Source organism: Drosophila miranda (genome assembly GCF_003369915.1).
Source record: "Drosophila miranda strain MSH22 chromosome Y unlocalized genomic scaffold, D.miranda_PacBio2.1 Contig_Y2_pilon, whole genome shotgun sequence".
Classification (NCBI taxonomy): Eukaryota; Metazoa; Arthropoda; class Insecta; order Diptera; family Drosophilidae; genus Drosophila; species Drosophila miranda.
Genome location: NW_022881614.1, coordinates 21263977 through 21287260, shown reverse-complemented (window position 1 = coordinate 21287260; position 23284 = coordinate 21263977). Strand labels below are relative to the sequence as shown.

The 23284-nt window shown below is 42.5% G+C and overlaps 1 long non-coding RNA gene across 2 annotated transcripts; it reads right to left on the bottom strand.

Moving 5' to 3' along the window:
- Positions 1 to 756: 756 nt before the first annotated feature.
- Positions 757 to 12664, bottom strand: LOC117193595. Of its 2 annotated transcripts, none has more exons than XR_004474636.1 (2): positions 12462 to 12664; positions 757 to 830 (listed from the first exon to the last, which is right to left on the bottom strand). It is a non-coding gene; the product is annotated as an uncharacterized LOC117193595 (long non-coding RNA). The 2 variants fall into 2 exon arrangements; XR_004474637.1 differs by lacking the exon at positions 12462 to 12664 and adding an exon at positions 922 to 961.
- Between the last annotated feature and the right edge of the window lie 10620 nt (positions 12665 to 23284).

The following is a 23284-nucleotide window of genomic DNA, read 5'->3' as shown; positions in this document are numbered from 1 at the left end:
GAGAAAACCAAAAACGTAGAATTGTAGAGAATGACCATATCTTTAAGACTGCGGAATCTGAATTGTATCGTATTATTATTATAGCCAGCATCAAGAAAACAATTTCATTTTTTCTCGCCCTGTCTCTCTCTAATACACACGTAGCATAGGCGGCTTTGCTTAGAGTAAAACATTAGCGCCTAGATCTCAGAGACTACAAAAGCTAGAGCAACCAAATTTGGTATCCACACTCCTAATATATCGGACCGAGACGAGTTTGTTTAAAAACTTCGCCACACCCCCTTCCGCCCCGCAAAGGACGAAAATCTGGGGATATTCAAAAATCTCAGAGACTATTAAGGCTAGAGTAACCAAATTTGGTATTCGCACTCCAGTTAGATCTTACTATAAAACGTGTATCTCAAAATTTCGCCCCACCCCCTTCCGCCCATACAAAGGACGAAAATCTGTTGCATCCACAATATTGCACACTCGAGAAAACTAAAAACGCAGAAGTATAGATAATGACCATATCTATCAGATTGCTGAATCTGGATCAGATCAGATCATTTTTATAGCCAATAGGAACAAATCAATTTGCAGTGGCTACGCAGCGCCCGACGTGACGCTCAGACTGATTTTCTGTCTCTCTCGCACGCACTCTTTGTCGTGTCGTTTAATATTAGCGGCGTCTGCCGGAGGAGAGTTATACTGACTTAGTATCGGGTATAACCGTAGAGTTGCGGTGTCCGCAGCAACTCACAACGTTCCCCCTCGTTTTTTTTGGTTTTAAATCATCTCAAGGATGATCGGAATTTTGATCGTAGCACTGTAGCCACATTGATCAGATACTGGTGATGTAGTTTGGCGAGTTTGTCAGGTCGGTATATTAAAAAAAAGAGGAAAATTACTTAACTGTTTTAGAAAATAAACTGAAATTACTTTATAACATGATGAAGAAAAAAGGGGTCAAAAGTTTAAGTCAGCAGTTTTGATGAAGATTGCCAGCTCTCTGAGATGTAGCGGCTCTTTTTTTATTAATAATTGATGTAAATTGTTATAATATTTAAAGATTTTGAATTTCCTTCTGAGCCCGGCAAATCTTTGGCAATCGAAGATCAGGTGTTCGGCATATTCAGTTACATTGCACGTTTCGCAGATATTTGAGTCAATTGCTTTGATTCTGTGTAGGCAGACTTTGTCGTATGTGTGTCCCGTCATAAGTCTGTTAATGGTCTTGATGCTTTTAGCATTCCATTTAAGAGAAAAATGCCAGGGTTTACTGGGTATGTCTGGAAATATGTCCCTTCGTCCTACACTTCGTCTTGTAGTCCTCATTCCATTTGTATACTAAAAAGTTCCTAATTTCTCTTTGAGCCTCCTTGTAGCTGTATTTTATATTTATTGTAAACCCCTCACTTGTAGCAGCCTTTGCTGCTATGTCAGTCTTTTCGTTGATGCCCACACCCTTGTGACCAGGGACCCATAGAATGTCAAGTTTCTGAATGTCTGATTGGTTAATTATGTTGTGAATATCATTCACTAGGTACGAGTCTGTATTCTTATTTTTAATTAAATGAATAGCTCCTAATCCATCACTTAAAATCAAAGCCTTTTTGTAATTATATTTAAGACATAGTTCGCAGGCCTTTTTAAGGCCTACGGGTTCGCCACCTACTGAGGATAATCTGTTTTCTATTTTGTACTTGTGGATATTTCCACTAGGCCATTCTACTATTCCTATGCCACTTGTACTTTCTGTAACTGAGGCATCTGTTGATAGAATGTTCCAGTCGTCCTTTCTGTACTTGTTCAGAATCTTATAAAATATAGTTTTTATTTCTTCATTCGAGTATTCTTCTTAACCCTTAGGTAAAAATTTATCTAATACATGGATTTTGTTACATGTGTTAACACTATCACATTCTTGAGTGTTTACAAAGATGGAATTAAATTCTCTTAAAGTACGTGTGTAACTCGTATCCGCTTTTGAGCGTATTAGCTCGTCAAACATTGTTGGATTGAACCTTTTAATTTTAAGCAGTTCTTTGGCTGTAAGCCATTTCGCCCTGAAAACAGGTGGCATTACACCAGCGAGGACAAAAATTTCGTGTTTGCTTGTGTCAGGTGGCACCCCAACACACCTTCTGAGTGATTTAGCTTGCGCTATTTCTATATCTTTACTTGCTCCAGATCCCATGTCTGAAAAACTTGTGATAGCATATTCTTGTTTTGTTCTAATAAAAGCTTTGAAGATGTTGGTACTTGTTTTAGGTTTTATACCTGATTTGATAGTAGTCGCAAGCTGGAGGAGTCTGTTGCATTTTTTAGTTTGTTCTTTAACCATTTTTACATGACTGACATTTGACATGTTTGCGCTAATCAGTCTGCCTAAGAAACGGATATCTTTTCGATTTGGTATAGGCACATTTCTAACAGAAATATTTACCGCTCTGACCTGTCTTTTTCCTACATTCATTGCTGCAGATTTGCTTGAATTGAAGCTAAACCCGAGATCACCACATAGAAGGTTAAAGTCATTTAGTTTTTTATTAAGGTTTTCAACCGCTACAGTAACCTCTCTGTTGTGAGAGATTATAACGAAGTCATCTGCAAATTGCATCATATGAGTATTTCTATCACAGATCTGATGTAGTCTTTTTGTGTATACATTAAAAAGGAGGGGCGACAGACAAGAGCCCTGTGGGATTCCTCCCTGAACTACCTGAACAGCTTCCCCTATTTTCAGTAGGCTCATAGACATAAAACCATAGCTCGCAAATAACTGTTGACACTTTCGGCGTGTCTGATAAAAACCTCTCATTGACGAACACATTGAGAAAAGGGACTGAAAAAAACCGATCAAATCTGTTTTTGCTCAACTCGCTCTTCGCTCAAGCAAAGACCGATTTTTTCACTTCTCTTTTGTTCCTGTTTGGCTGGCGAAAATCCTCTAGCTGAACCCTCCACGAGGGTGCCGGCTGGGCAATGGACACTGCATTACCCGGGACAAGGGAAATGCACTGTCGCTTGCTCTGTCCGGGGTAATGCAGTGTCTAGCTAAGGCTATGGTCCGGCGTCTTCCCGATTCAAAGTCGGGGGAACCGAACCAGGGCCATGGCTAGAGGTGCCTGGCGGTCAGGCCTAAAACGCTAGGGGGTGGTCCCCCCGAAAAATATTAACCAGTATGGACCCTCGGGCCAAATATGGAGGCGAAGAAGGAGAAAGCACGGGTTGGGATGTCAACCCAAACGTCGGTGGGAAGCGTGACTGCTACCACCGGCGGGCACGGGGAGGAGCAATCCTCTCTGCGTGTCGCCAGCGGTCACACCTCAGACTTGGCGGGAGCAGGCCAAGTCAGTTGTAAAGCTACTGCCACAACAACAACAACAAAAACAACTCACTCCGCAGCCTGCAAGTTGAGCCGCACAGATGCCGTAGTCGACACAGACACGGATCTGGAGAGCGTGCTCTCTATGAGCAGGACGGAGGAAGAGAGCCTTCTCCGCTCCCCGGAACCAGGCACCAGCTCCCTGCGTAGGGAAGGGCCGAAGCGTTCCAAGGAGGGGATTAAAGCCAAAGCACAATACAAAGCGGCCCTCAATATCAAAAGCCGGCTGCAAGGTAAAGTAGACATCTCCCAGGAGGAGAAGGTCAAGCTAGCCTGGGCCGAGCAGCGAGTAGAGGAGGGCCGACTACATTCCGCCCAGATGCCACAGATGAGGGCGTCGAATGGCGAATATGCCAATAAGGTGGAGGAGATGATGGACACCAAGAGGCAACGCTCGACTGAGAGTGCCATTAAAGACACTCCGGCGAGCAAGCGGCAACGCGGGCCCAAGAGTGCAGCCCCTCCACCGAAAGTGGCCAAGAAGCCATCGAAATCGAACGCGAAGGTCAGCGATGTGACCAAACGACATTTGATCGTGGCACTCATCGACCGGAGCGAGGAAAACGGCAAGATGTCAGCGGCACAGTGGAAGCTTGTGCACGCGCGTCTCGTCGACGCACTGTTTGCACACATGGAAGAAGACCCCGCGGCCCCTATGCCCACGTTCGATGGTGCTGGGTGGCTAAATGGGGTTAAGATCCTAAAGTGCAACGACGATCCAACCCTAAGGTGGCTGACGCGTACGGTCTGCCAACTGGAGGCGATGTGGGAGGGGGCCAAGCTGGAGGTTGTGGACCGGGAGCTTATCCCGTCCAAGCCTAAGGCGAAGGAACTCTTCCCCATCACAATCCAGGGAGACCGAGCGCTGAAGCTCCTTCAGCGGCAAAACGCGGACGTGCCAACGACCGATTGGAGGATCCTACACATTGGTAGCCCACTACCCAACGAGGGGGGGCCAATGTGTGATCCTCCAAATAAACAAGGAGGCAGAGGATCTGCTGTATCCCAAGTTCGGGAAGATGGCGTGGGGCATGGGTAGCGTCTACCTGCGCCTCAAAAAGCGCCACCCTGAGGACAAGGACGCGCATACCCTGCAGGTAGGCGAGGTGGAAAAGGACTTAGGTCTCGAGTCCATCGTGGAGGCCGCCCAGGGTCTTGCGCTTGAGGACGAAGACGAGGAAGACGGTGACCTGACGTTAGTAGTCAACCCGTCGGATGCAAGTGAGCCAGCCACCCATGCTGAGTGTGCTGCAGCTAAACTTGCATAAAAGCAAGGTAGCGTCGGCGGAGCTCCTTATCGCCATGGAGCAAGGGCTCGCCGACATAGCTCTAGTCCAGGAGCCCTGGATTGCGACAGGCAATTCAGTGGCCGGACTAAAGTCCTCAAATCGCAAACTGTTCTACGCAACATCGGTAAGCAGGAACAGAACCGTCGTACTCGTACGAAAGGGAATCCATGCTTACCTTATGTCTCATTACAGCACGGATGACCTGACGGTTGTGATGCTGGAAAGCGAGAAAAAGCGCCTTCTGGTGGCTTCCTGCTACATGGCTCACGACAGACCCGCACCACCCGACGAACTCAGGAGCCTGGTGACAGAAGCCGGCACCAAAAACTATCAACTCGTCATCGGGACGGATGCCAATGCCCACCACAATGTGTGGGGAAGCACCGACATCAATGATAGAGGTGAGTTACTCTTAGACTTTATATTTATACTACTCTATATATAGCAAACGTCGGGGAGGAGCACACCTTCGTGGGTCCGACTTCATCCAACGTGCTAGACCTAACACTAGCAACGGGAAACAGTACTACGGTATCTAGCTGGAGGGTCCTTGAAAGACCCTCCTTCTCAAAACACAAGTACATTCAGTTTAAGTGCGACTTCAAACATTCTTCGAAGGTAATAGTCTATAGAAACCCCCGGAATACAAACTGGGAAAAGTTTAAAAAGACAGTTACTTCGAAGCTCGCGAGTCTGGGCACAGTGAAATCCGCGGAGGACATAGAGAAGTCTCTAGAGACCCTATCCAACGCGTTGCTGGACGCCTACCACACATCGTGCAAACCCTCGAGGACGAAGAAGAGGTCCAAGCCACTCTGGTGGAGCCGGGATCTCTCTCTTCAAAGGGACAACCTCAAGGAATTCTTTAAGATCGCCAAACAAGCGAACGAAGGGATCGTCTATGAGGAATACAGACTCCTACTCAGGAGCTACAAGAAGGAAATACGTAAAGCACAACGGAACTCGTGGAGGACCTTCTGCTCCAACATCGAGAAAGTACCAGAAACCGCACGGCTACGGAAGCTGCTCTCTAAGCAGCCTACCATACAAAGCCAATTAAAGCTAGATGACGGACAGTGGACAGAGGGCAGTGACGAAGCCCTAACAGCACTAATGGAGGAACATTTCCCTGGTTGCACCGAGGTCGCTGATGCCAAAGAGCACCAGGACCTAGCAACCGAGGAACAACACCCCCCAACAGATTTGTTAACCACCAAGCGAATCCACTGGGCAATAGACTCCTTTGCGGGCACAAAAGCACCAGGACTTGACGGGATATTCCCAGCCATGATGCAGGTGACCAAAGAGGCGATTACCCCATGGCTCTCCGCAATATTCACAGCTTGTATAAGTACTGGCTATATCCCTATCCAATGGAGAACCTCGAGAGTTGTCTTCCTCCCAAAGGCAGGAAAGTGCAGCCATGCGAGTCCCAAGGACTATAGACCGATAAGCCTTACCTCCTTTATATTAAAAACGCTAGAAAAGCTGCTGGACTTACACATCAGAAATGAGGTAGGGGGACTGATGTCAACCAACCAGCATGCCTATACTAAAGGGAAATCGGTGGAGACCGCACTACATTCGGTAGTAGCTACCATTGAGAAAGCCCTTCACAATAAAGAGTATGCACTGGGAGTATTCGTGGACATCTCCGGAGCATTCAACAACGTGGCTACGGAAGCAATAACAAATTGCCTGGTAGCAACTAATACACACCCAGCAATCAACCTGTGGATAAGGAACCTCCTAGGTTGCAGACGGGTGCAATCAGAGTGGGGCACCGCTTCCATGGTGAAAGAGGCACACAGAGGCACACCCCAGGGTGGAGTCCTGTCGCCCCTCCTGTGGAATCTGGTGGTCGACGACCTCATCAAGAGATACGAAAGGAAGGCCCCAATAATAACAGCTTATGCGGACGACATAAGCATACTTATTACGGGTGTTTGCCCATCGACCCTCAGCTCACTAATGCAACGAACACTCAGGGAGATACGCGAGTGGGCGGAAGAAGTAGGACTCAGTATCAACGCGGACAAGACGGACCTCATCCTCTTTACCAAGAGGTACAAGGTACCAATATGGACCCCCCCGAAGATCAATCAAACTAGGCTAACCCCAAAAACACAAGTCAAATACCTGGGCACAGTACTGGATAGTAAACTGGCATGGAAACCCAATGTATTGGAAAGGGTGAAGAAGGCCACCATTGCGCTTTATGCATCCAAGAAGATGCTCAGCAGCACATGGGGCCTATCTCCGGCTCTGATGCATTGGATTTACATCTCGGTGGTGCGACCAACTCTGCTGTATGGAGTCTTAGTGTGGTGGCAAGCTACTGGAAAGAAAACGTATCATAAGCTTATGGAAAGGACTCAGCGACAGGCTTTGCTCTGTATTACAGGGGCGCTGAGGTCAACCCCAACAAAAGCACTCGAAACCCTACTTGGAATCGAACCCCTAGACATCCACTCCCGTCTGACTGCAGGAAAGGCACCACAACGCCTCATCGCTTCAGGAAATATGTCGCCACAAGAATACGGGCATAGTTCAATTGGAAGGGAAATGAACAGATCAACTGATTACATGACCCCCCAAACATGCCTTGACGTAAAAACAACTGCATCCTTGGGACCTGAAGACTGGAAAATCGGAAGAGACCAAACGGAGCACCTCAATATATATACGGACGGCTCCAAGATGGACGGAGGAGTAGGAGCGGGCCTATACTGTACAGACCCTGAGATAAGGCTGTCATATAAGCTACCGGACCATTGTAGCATATTCCAGGCAGAGGTTTTTGCCATCAGGAAAGCAGCGGAAGTCGCTCTTCTCACTGAAAGAGCACACGATGCGGTCAACCTATTCGTCGACAGCCAAGCGGCGATAAGATCCATGCAGTCGTCCGCAGTCAGTTCCAGAAATGTCTTGGCGAGCAGGGAGGCACTAGATACCCTAAGCACGACAAAGTCAGTGCGGATCTACTGGATTCCCAGCCACCAGGGCATCGAAGGGAACGAGACGGCGGAAGTACTAGCTAAGGAAGGCGTCGGGCTGGCGAATACGAGAACCGAGAACGTGCCTGTCTCCCTCAGAACGCTGCAAAGCGATCTAGAAAAGCAGGCCGGATCACAAACCGAATGTAGGTGGAGGAGTACCACCGCCTGCAGAACCTCGAAAATCATGTGCAAGGAACGCAATGACAAACTCAGCCACTACCTGCTGCACCTACCACGGAAGGACTGCAGATTATTAGTGGGAATATTAACGGGCCATTGCCTGGCTGCGGCGCATGCAACAAAGCTAGGCATCACAAACAGAGACAGTTGTAGGAAATGTGACGAACCTGGGGCAACCGAAACCCTTGAACATCTCATCTGCAACTGTTCTGCTCTCTTAAGGGCAAGGAGGAAGTACCTGGGCGCCCCAGTGCTGGCATCACTGGAAGATGCCTCCATGAGGACGCCACAGCAACTACTGGCCTATGCGAAAAATACCTCGATCCTCGAGGCCTTCAAAACCCACTAAACACTGCCGCGACGGTTCATACCCCCCCTCCCTATCCGGACAACTAAGGGCCATACTGGCCTATGTGGGGCCCCCTCTGAGGGCCGTCCGGGTCAACCTAACCTAACCTTTGTTCCTGTTTTTCACTGAGCATCTTGTCGAGCGAACGAAAAAAGTGTCTTTTGCGTATTTATGCGTGCTTGTACGTGTGGTGGCTGTGGCAACGATCACTTGCCTTCGTGAATTGTGTCAGACACTGTCCCAAACCCAAAATGAGCCTGTTCCTGAACAACTTTCCAAAATTTTTACTGTTGTGGAGAACTTTGCTATGAACAATGGCCGTTTACCATTAAATGCCGATATATTGCAGCTTTTTAACGACATGAAGCTAAGATCACCACACTTGAATTCGCTCGCACAGGTGGTGCTGGATACACCAGCCACTCAGGTATCGGTCGAAAGAGCCTTTTCAGCACTTCATTATATTTTGAATGAAAAACGTTGCTCTTTAAGTGCGGAAAATATTAACTCATTGTTAGTGGTTAAGCTAAATTCGTATTAATACAAAATATATACATACATATATACATACATCCATATCCATGTCTCTTCAGTTTGCAGAAAATTCGCAAATAAGTATAAATATTACAATAACATAACCAAAAAGATGCGAAAAACATGAATAAATAAACATAAACACTCAGACACTTTTTGGGTTCTGTTCATCTAAAGACACTTTTGCTGCGAGCGCTTGACCAAAGTGTCTCTCTAAGCTGTTATTGTGAGACCCGATCGTGTGTCGGGCTCAACCGAAAACCCGAAACACATAACACAAGCGAAGAGACAAAAAGTGTTCTGCTCAGTGAGAGACCGCTTCTGCGTGGTCTTTTTCGGTTTTGTCAGTGACGAGACAGCAAAGGGAAAAAGTGTTGACCGTCGTTTGCGAGCTATGCATAAAACTGATGATCCAGTCAATGTATGTTTTAGGAAAACACTCATTTTCCATTAGTCTTTTTAAGAATTTCAGGTTGACACAATTGTAGGCATTGTTGAGGTCAACAACCACAAGAGTAACGTGTTCCTTGTTCTTTTTCTTTGCCGCTACCACATTGATGACATCATTTATGCACATCGCTGCAGACTTGTTTTTTTTGGTATGCATAAGATCTGTAGGGTATAATCTTGTTTTCTTGTATATGCTTTTCCAGCCTGGCTTTCACCATGCCATTTACTGTCTTGGCTAGAACCGAAATGAGAGATATGGGTCGAAAATGTTTTAAGTCAGTCAGATCCATGTTTTTTTCGGTATTGGTACAATTCTGATAGATCTCCATTCGACTGGGAAATCGCACATAGCCACTCGACGGTTGTAAAAATGTACAAGTTCTGTCTTTATACTAGTGTTAAGAGCACTCAGCATCTCGTATGTGATGTGATCTATTCCTCCTGCCGTTTTTCTGTTTCTGACTAACACAGCCTCTAACTCTTCCAAGGAAAAGAAAGGATTTTCATTGTTCTTGGTTGAGTACATTTCTTCGTCTACATCCTTTGCTTCTGAGGTTATTTGTTCGTTAAGGAATTCCAGGTATGGCCCAGCTTTGTCAGGGTCGAAAATTTCTGGGGTGTCCTCTTGACAGTTTTTTAGATTTCTGAGGAATCTCCCGGCTTCTCTTGAGTTCGATTTTACATTTAACTCTGTTAACTTCCTGGCATAGATAGTTCTTTTGGCAATTTTAACAGATTTTTTCCATTTAACCTTGAGGTTAACAGCAGAACAATAATTTTGAAAGGAGGGTTCTGAAGCTGCCTTCTTCTGCGACTCTTCAAACTCTCTGAATAGTTTGGCTAAATTCTCGTCCCACCATAATTTTGGACATTTGTTTTTGATTTCATAAGTAGCTGCTTTTATTTCCTGTTGGATGTTCTTCGCTTAATTATCCATATCTTTGTCGGCCTCAAACTCGCTTAGCTTTTTCAGTAGCCTGTTTTTGGCAAGGAAGTTTGTGAGTTTGTGTTGATATCCTGCTGTTTCAAAGGTTATTGGGTGATGGTGGTTGCGTCCTAGGTAAAACTTTTCGCATTTCCAATTCTCTATTTGAATACTTTGTGAAAGTTAAATCGAGTACAGACCCTGATGTTGAGTCGATGTGTCTTCTGAATGTGACACTGTGGTCATTTGCTAGACTGTAGCCAGCAGTTGACATAGCTTGCATGAGAAAAGTTCCCTTTCCACTGTTGGTTCTGTCTCCAGAAAAGGTATGTCTTGCGTTAAAATCTCCTGCAATTATGACTTTTCCGAATGCACCTAAATATTCAAGGAGATTGTTAATCGCTTGCTTGAAGGATGCAAGAGACAACAAAGGTTCAAAATATACTGATGTGATAAGAAATTTATCTTTGTTGTTGATGGTTCTTGCTATAATTATATCTTGCTCTGTCTTATATATCAGTCTCTTAACTCTTAATTCTTTTTTGTAGGCAATCGCCACTCCTCCATAACCGTCCCCTCTATGTTTTTCTAACATATTGAAGTTGGCTAGTTTCCTTAAACGGAGATCGTGAGAGAAAACTTCAGCCAGAATGGCAAAGTCGAAGTTTTCATTGTTTAAGTAGAATACTAGGTCGTTTTTATTGGCTTTAATAGATTGAATGTTATGTTGTAAAAATTTCATATTTATTTAGATGTTTTAACAAGGTTCGTTTCTCTCTGTTTGTTCATTTTTCTGTCTGCATTATGTTCCATATTGTAATCAATTGTACTGGTCACTTTTTTTGATGGATGTGACACATCATTTGAGTCGACTAAACGAGACAACATGTCAACCATCTGTTGAATGGTAAATTTGTTTTCTTTTAGTTCTTTGTTTTCAAAAAATGGTACGTGATTACTAGAATTGCTGGTATATGATTCTAAGTGATAGTGGGGTTTTTGTGCAGGAACCAAAGGTCTCTGCACTAACCTGCTCGCATAACTGTGTTTTTTTAAAACTTCATTTGCTTTAACGTTTTTGTTTTGAACATTTTCCTCATTTATATCGAGTTTTGGATAGTTTTTTTCATAATGATCTAACAGCGAAAAATTTTGATGGATTGAGTAAGTGCTAAGCACTTCCTTACGCGCGATTTTTTTGATTGTCATTATTTTGTTAATGTCCATCTCCTTTTTCCATACTGGGCACATCAGTATGTCCCTAGCTGAGTGATTTTTCCCATTGCAAAGGATACACTTGAGACCATTGCACTCCTCGACTCCGCATTTATAGCACCTCCTAGCTGATTTGCATCTGGTCGAAGTGTGACCAAGTCTGCCACAATTATAACATTGCCTTACTCTGGGAACATATATGCTTACTTTCATCCCACATATCCCAAAAAGAGATACCTTTTCTAAGATGTCTGAACCCTCAAAACCAATTTTGACTGTTTCTAATGGTATGAGCTTGAATGTTTCGTTGTTGTCATCGGTTGTAATTTTCTGCCTTCTTGCTAATCTTTCAATTGACTTAATTTTTATGTTAGAAGTAATATTATCCATAATTTCATGCTCAGAAAAACCGAGGGGCACCCCTTTAATTACTCCATAGGATTCCACATAGTCTTTTGGTATAAATACCACTAAATTCATTTATTGTAACTCCTCATTTAAAACTAAATCTTTTGCTTCGCTGAAAACCTTAAAATAAATCTTGTATAGTGTAGGCGCAAGAGCTACGATTTCTTTAATTCCTTTGATTTTAAGGTGTCTTATTTTTTCAAAAAAGAATAAGCCATTTTTGGTGTTTTTGTTTTCGAAGATGGTACTGTTCTTAGTCGATACTAGTACAGCCGCATCACCGATGTGGCACTCACTATACAACACTGTTTCTCTTTCGATACCTACATTTGATGGGTTTATAATCGGATTAGTATTTTTATTCAGTGTTTTAGTCATTTCAGTATTTCCAGTAAAAGCATTTATGGCATTTGTGTGAGAATTGTAAACGGTCACACCGTCAGAAGCCTCCACCATTTTGTTACTGTCATCGTCTATCAGCATTTTGTTATTTATGTCTGTATTGGTGTTGTCGCTTTTTTGTTCCTTGCGCATCTTTTTTGCTGGGTACTTTTCGTTAGTCAAGCTGTCGAATATGTCCTCTTTCACACCTGAACACAAAGCACTGAAGTTTTTTGCTATTGTTTTTTGGGTTTGAATTTTGCCGCTTTTTTCCACCTGATCAGGGGGTTTCAATTTGGCAGACACCGAGTGACCGGCGTCCGCCATACTTGCTGGTTTAACCAGATTGCCAAAGACTAACCTCTCCTTTGGGAAATGAAAAGAGGAATAATTTATATATTGATGAAGATTTGTATGAAATAAACAATGATCCAATTTTTACAATCACTTTTAATTAAGCCTTTGTTGCTTGGAAAAAGTCACCTTTCAGACTGTTAAGAAAAAACACGACCGGTCTCGCTCGCTGATGAAAAGGAAGTGTTATCGGCAGACATTATTGTCACTTTTTTACCAACGCTTCGCTTCGTTTGAGTGTGTTTTAGTGTGACCTGATCTATCGCGGTCTTATGGATAAAATCTATGGCAGCCCTCAGAAATATACCAAAAAATACCGTAAGTCTACTGACGATTCCATTGTACATTTCCTCGTATTTTAATATTTGGTTTAATATTACTAGCTACGACCCTCAGCTCTGAAAACGTAATTTTATCCGATTGATAAATCAATTTTCTACAACACCACACAATTTTAAATATTCCTTCTATTGGAATTGATTGTAAAATAAGATTAAACAATTTCCACTAACTTCTCTACCAAATGTTCGCCCTGTTTTCATATAAGCCCCATAGAAGCACCAGTTTAAAAAAACCTCCGTTATTCTTTTTTTACATGCCTTTTTCCGACGTTTAGATTTTGAAGTCAACCGAGCAGGAATTCGATACTGATCATGAATTAGGGCTCGCGCACACTATAGCTGAAAGCGGAGCTGAAATCAGCGCTGAAATCGGAGTGAAAGCTCAGCTGATCTGAGAGCTTTTTTCAGGCAGAATCAGCTTGCAGGTGCGTACATTGTCGGCTGATCTGACTGCTGAAAGCCACTGCCTCCCCTTGTCCATCTCCTTAAGTGGCATCAATAACTATCATTATAATTATTATTATTATATTTTTAATTAATTATTACTTCACAGCACGTACAGTAGCCAGACGGAAGTATTCTTCGTTTTTTTTTTTAAATTCCGTGTATTTTAACCACATTTCCGTTGAGTTTGTATTCGTATTACTTTTATTTTACGAATTATTATTACATTTTTCAATTAAAATTTATTTTGTATAATAATAAACATTGTGATGTCTTTCGAGCGTTTACTGTACTTGAGGACATAGTATATTATATTTATTATTGACATATGAAAATGGTAAATAATAAAACTTTTTTGCTTAATTTATCGCCTTCCAGAAATTATAGAAATAAAACTATTATTCAAATATTTTTAATAATTCCGCTTATTCCCCAGCGCTGGGTTAACCGTAATTTCGCTTAACAATGTTTTGCAGCCCATTTTCGATCACTTATGAACCAATACACTTGAACAAAATCAGCAATCAGCTTGTTGAAAAAACAAACATGCTTGATCGATCAAACTAAGCTGAGCTGATTTCAGCGAGCTTTTTCAGCCTTCAGCTCAGCTCAGTCTGCAATGTGCGCACTTGCACCGGTGCAGTGTGTTTGTTTTTTCAGAGCTTATAAATCAGCTATCAGCTCCGATTTCAGCTCCGCTTTCAGCTATAGTGTGCGCGAGCCCTTAGTATTCGATGTGTCCTGCGACATGGCTGTAAATGGCATTTCTACACGATTTCTACATTGGTGCATTGGAGAAGAGGGTGAGTCCATAAAGCGTCTTCAAACTACTGGAAAATACTAAAAATACCAATCAGTGTGAACGCGGACGCGGAATGCACCAATTGCAACGCGATGTATTCCCGCGCAACAATCGATCTCATCTCAATTAAACCAGTAACCCCATACAGTATATGTTCGTAGATGTGCCAGTTCATACACCGAACATGTTGCAAACGAACTGTCTAGATTAGATCACAGGTTCTTCGGCTACCAGCGCCGCAGCCGAATTTTTTGTTCACGGAAATAACCCCCCCAGTTCATAAGCCGCCGAATCATAATGATTATTTTAAATGATCTCTTCCTTCACAGAGAACTTACGAGTATGTACCCTACGCTTTGCCACAAACCGAGTCGTATTCGATTTCCCCCTACCAGATGTAGGACTCCATCCAGCATTACCAAGCATTACCGAGGCGTAGTCGAGACAGACCGAGCCCTATCCCAGCAGGACAGAAGCGCACCCCTTGCAAGATCCGAACCAAACAAGCCATCGTCATCCTTCGATCCTTCGAAACCACGGGAAACCAATCTAGATAGATATCGTTGTTAGGTTTAAGGATATACATACGCGTCTATTCATTTATATAATAGATAAGATATTTTCCACTTGTTTATTTATTTATGTTAAGCTAAGTTATGATAAATAAAATTATTGGAAAACCATCCTTGCTGTATCCTCTACCGGGGAAACTATCCAGATTACAAAACAATGTGGCACGCCCACATTGGTTCACAAATAGCGGAGAAAAATAAATATTTTTTATTGGGCAAAATGTCCTTGATCCTTGATAAGGACTCCATTGAATCAGGGACTTTTTTCCGATCAAAGGAAGCCGTCGCACGCCTATATCGTCCCACAAATAGCCTAGAAAATGTGTAATGTTGGGGTTGCAGGAGTCCTTACCGAAGGATCAAGAAGATTTTTCTGATCCCGGAGGGCCGTGGCACGCCTAGATCGGCTCACAAATAAGCGAGAAAACAAGATATATATGTCTGTAGCAAATATCCTTGATCCTTGGTCCTTGATAAGGAATGAATTAGTTCAAGGAAGCTATTCCGAGTACGCACGCCTAGATCGGGCCACAAATAACAAAAAAAACAACAAAAGTTGCTGTAAAAAAATGTTTGTTGTTGTACAACTTTCAACTTGTGACCGCTCAAATAGCCAAAAACGGGAATCTCAAACCTGGGATACCAGGCAAACAGAAATCAGCAGAAAGTCGCTAGTTTTTTTTAAATTTCTTTTTCAGTTTTTTCATATTTTCTTTGGCTGCTCAAAATGGTGGAAAACGAGAATTTCAAATCTGGGATACCAGGCGAACAGAAATCAGCAGAAAGTCGCTAGTTTTTTTTTAAATTTCTTTTAGTTTTATTTTTCAGTTTTTTCATATTTTCTTTGGCTGCTCAAAATGGTGGAAAACGAGAATTTCAAATCAGGGATACCAGGCGAACAGAAATCAGCAGAAGGTCGTTGGGTTTTTAAAAATTTCTTTTCTTTGAAATTCTCTCTCCACAATTTCTAGTCCGATCGGGATGTGCGACGGCTTCCTGTGATCGAAATTGCTTTCTTGATCTAATGCATTCCGTATCAAGGACCAAGGGTCAAGGATATTTTCTATAGATATTTGCGTGCCATTGCCCGCCGGGATTAAACAAATCTCCTTGATCCTTCGGTAAGGACTCCAGCAACCCCAACATTACACATTTAGTTTTCTAGGCTATTTGTGGGCCGATATAGGCGTGCGACTGCTTCCTGTGATCGGAAAAATGTCCCTGATTTAATGGAGTCCTTATCAAGGATCAAGGACACTTTCCCCCATCAAAAATATTTAGTTTTATCCCCCATACAAGGATGATTTTTCAATAGTTTTATTCATCGAAACTTAGCTTAGTATAAAGAAATAAATAAGTGGAAAAAATTTGCATATACTATCTAAATATATATATACATATATCCTTAAACCTAACAACAACTATATCTATCTACCTCCTCCCTTGGTTTCCATAGTCAAAGTCCTTGTTATCGATGGCCAGATCGAAGGATGACGATGGCTTGTTGGGTTCGGATCTTGCAAGGGGTGCGCTTGTGTCCTGCTGGGATGGGCCTCGGTCTGTCTCTAATAATGCTTGGATAGGACTCCATCTGGTAGGGGGAAATCGAGTACGGCTCGATTTGGCAAAGCGTAGGGTATATACTCGTAAGTTCTCTGTGAAGGAAGATATATTTTAAAATTATCGACAATTACATATGTATACTGATTAACTTACGCGGCTCGAAGCTGAATCCCAGCGTTTGATTCGGCGGCGTATGAATGGGAGGGTTGCTGACATTATTTCTCCTTTGGGCGTGAATCGAAAATGGCTATGACCCGCAGCAGGACAACCCGTGGCTGCCACAGTCCAACCAAGAGCACATCCCTTGGACCTCCCGAGAGCGCGAGGAGCTACGGCGGAATCACCGGCGGAGGAGGTACCGACGGCAAGCGGACGGGAAAGGCGGAGAAAACAGCGTGGGCTCACGTCCTGTGTATGAACTGGCACACCTACGAGTATATTCTGTATGGTTAGTAATTAAACCACTAATAATCGAAATAACAAAAATGCAGATTAAAATTCTTTAGTTTATGTGTTTCAATTTCAATGGGGGCGGGGGATTGTACAAAACACATCTGGAAATGTATGTACATTTCGAATGGATTATGGCTAAATAAATGGCTAAACATTGTGATGTCTTTCGAGCGTTTACTGTACTTGAGGACATAGTATATTATATTTATTATTGACATATGAAAATGGTAAATAATAAAACTTTTTTGCTTAATTTATCGCCTTCCAGAAATTATAGAAATAAAACTATTATTCAAATATTTTTAATAATTCCGCTTATTCCCCAGCGCTGGGTTAACCGTAATTTCGCTTAACAATGTTTTGCAGCCCATTTTCGATCACTTATGAACCAATACACTTGAACAAAATCAGCAATCAGCTTGTTAAAAAAACAAACATGCTTGATCGATCAAACTAAGCTGAGCTGATTTCAGCGAGCTTTTTCAGCCTTCAGCTCAGCTCAGTCTGCAATGTGCGCACTTGCACCGGTGCAGTGTGTTTGTTTTTTCAGAGCTTATAAATCAGCTATCAGCTCCGATTTCAGCTCCGCTTTCAGCTATAGTGTGCGCGAGACCTTAGTATTCGATGTGTCCTGCGACATGGCTGTAAATGGCATTTCTACACGATTTCTACATTGGTGCATTGGAGAAGAGGGTGAGTCCATAAAGCGTCTTCAAACTACTGGAAAATACTAAAAATACCAATCAGTGTGACCGCGGACGCGGAATGCACCAATTGCAACGCAATGTATTCCCGCGCAACAATCGATCTCATCTCAATTAAACCAGTAACCCCATACAGTATATATTCGTAGATGTGCCAGTTCATACACCGAACATGTTGCAAACGAACTGTCTAGATTAGATCACAGGTTCTTCGGCTACCAGCGCCGCAGCCGAATTTTTTGTTCACGGAAATAACCCAGCAGGACAGAAGCGCACCCCTTGCAAGATCCGAACCAAACAAGCCATCGTCATCCTTCGATCCTTCGAAACCACGGAAACCAATCTAGATAGATATCGTTGTTAGGTTTAAGGATATACATACGCGTCTATTCATTTATATAATAGATAAGATATTTTCCACTTGTTTATTTATTTATGTCAAGCTAAGTTATGATAAATAAAATTATTGGAAAACCATCCTTGCTGTATCCTCTACCGGGGAAACTATCCAGATTACAAAACAACGTGGCACGCCCACATTGGTTCACAAATAGCGGAGAAAAATAAATATTTTTTATTGGGCAAAATGTCCTTGATCCTTGATAAGGACTCCATTGAATCAGGGACTTTTTTCCGATCAAAGGAAGCCGTCGCACGCCTATATCGTCCCACAAATAGCCTAGAAAATGTGTAATGTTGGGGTTGCTGGAGTCCTTACCGAAGGATCAAGAAGATTTTTCTGATCCCGGAGGGCCGTGGCACGCCTAGATCGGCTCACAAATAAGCGAGAAAACAAGATATATATGTCTGTAGCAAATATCCTTGATCCTTGGTCCTTGATAAGGAATGAATTAGTTCAAGGAAGCTATTCCGAGTACGCACGCCTAGATCGGGCCACAAATAACAAAAAAAAACAACAAAAGTTGCTGTAAAAAAATTTTTTTTGTTGTACAACTTTCAACTTGTGACCGCTCAAATAGCCAAAAACGGGAATCTCAAACCTGGGATACCAGTCAAACAGAAATCAGCAGAAAGTCGCTAGTTTTTTTTAAATTTCTTTATCAGTTTTTTCATATTTTCTTTGGCTGCTCAAAATGGTGGAAAACGAGAATTTCAAATCTGGGATACCAGGCGAACAGAAATCAGCAGAAAGTCGCTAGTTTTTTTTTTAAATTTCTTTTAGTTTTATTTTTCAGTTTTTTCATATTTTCTTTGGCTGCTCAAAATGGTGGAAAACGAGAATTTCAAATCTGGGATACCAGGCGAACAGAAATCAGCAGAAAGTCGCTAGTTATACCCGATACTCAAAATGAGTATTGGGGTATATTAGATTTGTGGTAAAAGTGGATGTGTGTAACGTCCAGAAGGAATCGTTTCCGACCCCATAAAGTATATATATTCTTGATCAGCATCAATAGCCGAGTCGATTGAGCCCTGTCTGTCTGTCCGTCTGTCCGTCCGTCCGTCCGTCCGTCCGTCTGTCCGTCCGTCCGTCCGTCCGTCCCCTTCAGCGCCTAGTGCTCAAAGACTATAAGATCTAGAGCAACGATGTTTTGGATCCAGACTTCTGTGATATGTCACTGCTACAAAAATATTTCAAAACTTCGCCCCGCCCACTTCCGCCTCCACAAAGAACGAAAATCTGTGGCATCCACATTTTTAAAGATACGATAAAACCAAAAACGCAGAATCGTAGGGGATGACTATATGTTCTAGAGTGTAAAATCTCAACCAGATCGTATAATTATTATAGCCAGAATCAAGAAAACAATTTCATTCTTTCTCGCTCTGTCTCTCTCTAACACACAGGTTTCATGGTCGGCTTTGCCAATTGCAAAATATGAGTTCAAGGATCTCAGAACCTATAAGAGCCAGAGCAACCAAATTTGGTATCCACACTCCTGTGATATCGGACCTTGACCGTTTCGTGTCCAAATTTCGCCACACCCCCTTCCGCCCCGCAAAGGACGAAAATCTGGGGCATCCACAAATCTCAGAGACTATTAAGGCTAGAGTAACCAAATTTGGTATCCGCACTTCTGTTAGATCTCACTATAAAACGTATATCTCAGAATTTCGCCCGACCCTTTTCCGCCCCCACAAAGGACGAAAATCTGTTGCATCCACAATATTGCACATTCGAGAAAACTAAAAACGCAGAATCATAGATAATGACCATGTCTATCAGATTGCTGAATCTGGATCAGATCAGATAATTTTTATAGCCAAAAGGAACAAATCAATTTGCACTGGCTACGCAGCCCCCGACGTCACGCTCAGACTGATTTTCTGTCTCTCTCCTTGTCGTGACGTTTAATATTAGCGGCGTCTGCCGGAGGAGAGCCATACTGACTTAGTATCGGGTATAACTGTAGAGTTGCGGTCTCCGCAGCAACTCACAACGTTCCCCCTCGTTTATTTTTTAATTTCTTTTAGTTTTATTTTCCAGTTTTTTCATATTTTCTTTGGCTGCTCAAAATGGTGGAAAACGAGAATTTCAAATCTGGGATACCAGGCGATCAGAAATCAGCAGAAGGTCGTTGGGTTTTTAAAATTTTCTTTTCTTTGAAATTCTCTCTCCACAATTTCTAGTCCGATCGGGATGTGCGACGGCTTCCTGTGATCGAAATTGCTTTCTTGATCTAATGCATTCCGTATCAAGGACCAAGGGTCAAGGATATTTGCTAAAGATATTTGCGTGCCATTGCCCGCCGGGATTAAACAAATCTCCTTGATCCTTAGGTAAGGACTCCAGCAACCCCAACATTACACATTTAGTTTTCTAGGCTATTTGTGGGCCGATATAGGCGTGCGACTGCTTCCTGTGAACGGAAAAATGTCCCTGATTTAATGGAGTCCTTATCAAGGATCAAGGACACTTTCCCCATCAAAAATATTTAGTTTTATCCCCCATACAAGGATGATTTTTCAATAGTTTTATTCATCGAAACTTAGCTTAGTATAAAGAAATAAATAAGTGGAAAAAATTTGCATATACTATCTAAATATATATATACATATATCCTTAAACCTAACAACAACTATATCTATCTACCTCCTCCCTTGGTTTCCATAGTCAAAGTCCTTGTTATCGATGGCCAGATCGAAGGATGACGATGGCTTGTTGGGTTCGGATCTTGCAAGGGGTGCGCCAGTGTCCTGCTGGGATGGGCCTCGGTCTGTCTCGAATAATGCTTGGATAGGACTCCATCTGGTAGGGGGAAATCGAGTACGGCTCGATTTGGCAAAGCGTAGGGTATATACTCGTAAGTTCTCTGTGAAGGAAGATATATTTTAAAATTATCGACAATTACATATGTATACTGATTAACTGACGCATCCAAAAGCTGAATCCCAGCGTTTGATTCGGCGGCGTATGAATGGGAGGGTTGCTGACATTATTTCCCGTGGGCGTGAATCGAAAATGGCTATGACCCGCAGCAGGACAACCAGTGGCTGCCACAGTCCAACCAAGAGCACATCCCTTGGACCTCCCGAGAGCGCGAGGAGCTACGGCGGAATCACCGGCGGAGGAGGTACCGACGGCAAGCGGACGGGAAAGGCGGAGAAAACAGCGTGGGCTCACGTCCTGTGTATGAACTGGCACACCTACGAGTATATTCTGTATGGTTAGTAATTAAACCACTAACAATCGATATAACAAAAATGCAGATTAAAATTCTTTAGTTTATGTATTTCAATTTCAATGGGGGCGGGGGATTGTACAAAACACATCTGGAAAAGTATGTACATTTCGAATGGATTATGGCTAAATAAATGGCTAAACATTGTGATGTCTTTCGAGCGTTTTCTGTACTTGAGGACATAGTATATTATATTAATTATTGACATATGAAAATGGTAAATAATAAAACTTTTTTGCTTAATTTATCGCCTTCCAGAAATTATAGAAATAAAACTATTATTCAAATATTTTTAATAATTCCGCTTATTCCCCAGCGCTGGGTTAACCGTAATTTCGCTTAACAATGTTTTGCAGCCCATTTTCGATCACTTATGAACCAATACACTTGAACAAAATCAGCAATCAGCTTGTTAAAAAAACAAACATGCTTGATCGATCAAACTAAGCTGAGCTGATTTCAGCGAGCTTTTTCAGCCTTCAGCTCAGCTCAGTCTGCAATGTGCGCACTTGCACCGGTGCAGTGTGTTTGTTTTTTCAGAGCTTATAAATCAGCTATCAGCTCCGATTTCAGCTCCGCTTTCAGCTATAGTGTGCGCGAGACCTTAGTATTCGATGTGTCCTGCGACATGGCTGTAAATGGCATTTCTACACGATTTCTACATTGGTGCATTGGAGAAGAGGGTGAGTCCATAAAGCGTCTTCAAACTACTGGAAAATACTAAAAATACCAATCAGTGTGACCGCGGACGCGGAATGCACCAATTGCAACGCAATGTATTCCCGCGCAACAATCGATCTCATCTCAATTAAACCAGTAACCCCATACAGTATATATTCGTAGATGTGCCAGTTCATACACCGAACATGTTGCAAACGAACTGTCTAGATTAGATCACAGGTTCTTCGGCTACCAGCGCCGCAGCCGAATTTTTTGTTCACGGAAATAACCCAGCAGGACAGAAGCGCACCCCTTGCAAGATCCGAACCAAACAAGCCATCGTCATCCTTCGATCCTTCGAAACCACGGGAAACCAATCTAGATAGATATCGTTGTTAGGTTTAAGGATATACATACGCGTCTATTCATTTATATAATAGATAAGATATTTTCCACTTGTTTATTTATTTATGTTAAGCTAAGTTATGATAAATAAAATTATTGGAAAACCATCCTTGCTGTATCCTCTACCGGGGAAACTATCCAGATTACAAAACAACGTGGCACGCCCACATTGGTTCACAAATAGCGGAGAAAAATAAATATTTTTTATTGGGCAAAATGTCCTTGATCCTTGATAAGGACTCCATTGAATCAGGGACTTTTTTCCGATCAAAGGAAGCCGTCGCACGCCTATATCGTCCCACAAATAGCCTAGAAAATGTGTAATGTTGGGGTTGCTGGAGTCCTTACCGAAGGATCAAGAAGATTTTTCTGATCCCGGAGGGCCGTGGCACGCCTAGATCGGCTCACAAATAAGCGAGAAAACAAGATATATATGTCTGTAGCAAATATCCTTGATCCTTGGTCCTTGATAAGGAATGAATTAGTTCAAGGAAGCTATTCCGAGTACGCACGCCTAGATCGGGCCACAAATAACAAAAAAAACAACAAAAGTTGCTGTAAAAAAATTTTTTTTTTTGTACAACTTTCAACTTGTGACCGCTCAAATAGCCAAAAACGGGAATCTCAAACCTGGGATACCAGGCAAACAGAAATCAGCAGAAAGTCGCTAGTTTTTTTTAAATTTCTTTTTCAGTTTTTTCTTATTTTCTTTGGCTGCTCAAAATGGTGGAAAACGAGAATTTCAAATCTGGGATACCAGGCGAACAGAAATCAGCAGAAAGTCGCTAGTTTTTTTTAAATTTCTTTATCAGTTTTTTCATATTTTCTTTGGCTGCTCAAAATGGTGGAAAACGAGAATTTCAAATCTGGGATACCAGGCGAACAGAAATCAGCAGAAAGTCGCTAGTTTTTTTTTAAATTTCTTTTAGTTTTATTTTTCAGTTTTTTCATATTTTCTTTGGCTGCTCAAAATGGTGGAAAACGAGAATTTCAAATCTGGGATCCCAGGCGAACAGAAATCAGCAGAAGGTCGTTGGGTTTTTAAAAATTTCTTTTCTTTGAAATTCTCTCTCCACAATTTCTAGTCCGATCGGGATGTGCGACGGCTTCCTGTGATCGAAATTGCTTTCTTGATCTAATGCATTCCGTATCAAGCACCAAGGGTCAAGGATATTTGCTATAGATATTTGCGTGCCATTGCCCGCCGGGATTAAACAAATCTCTTTGATCCTTCGGTACTCC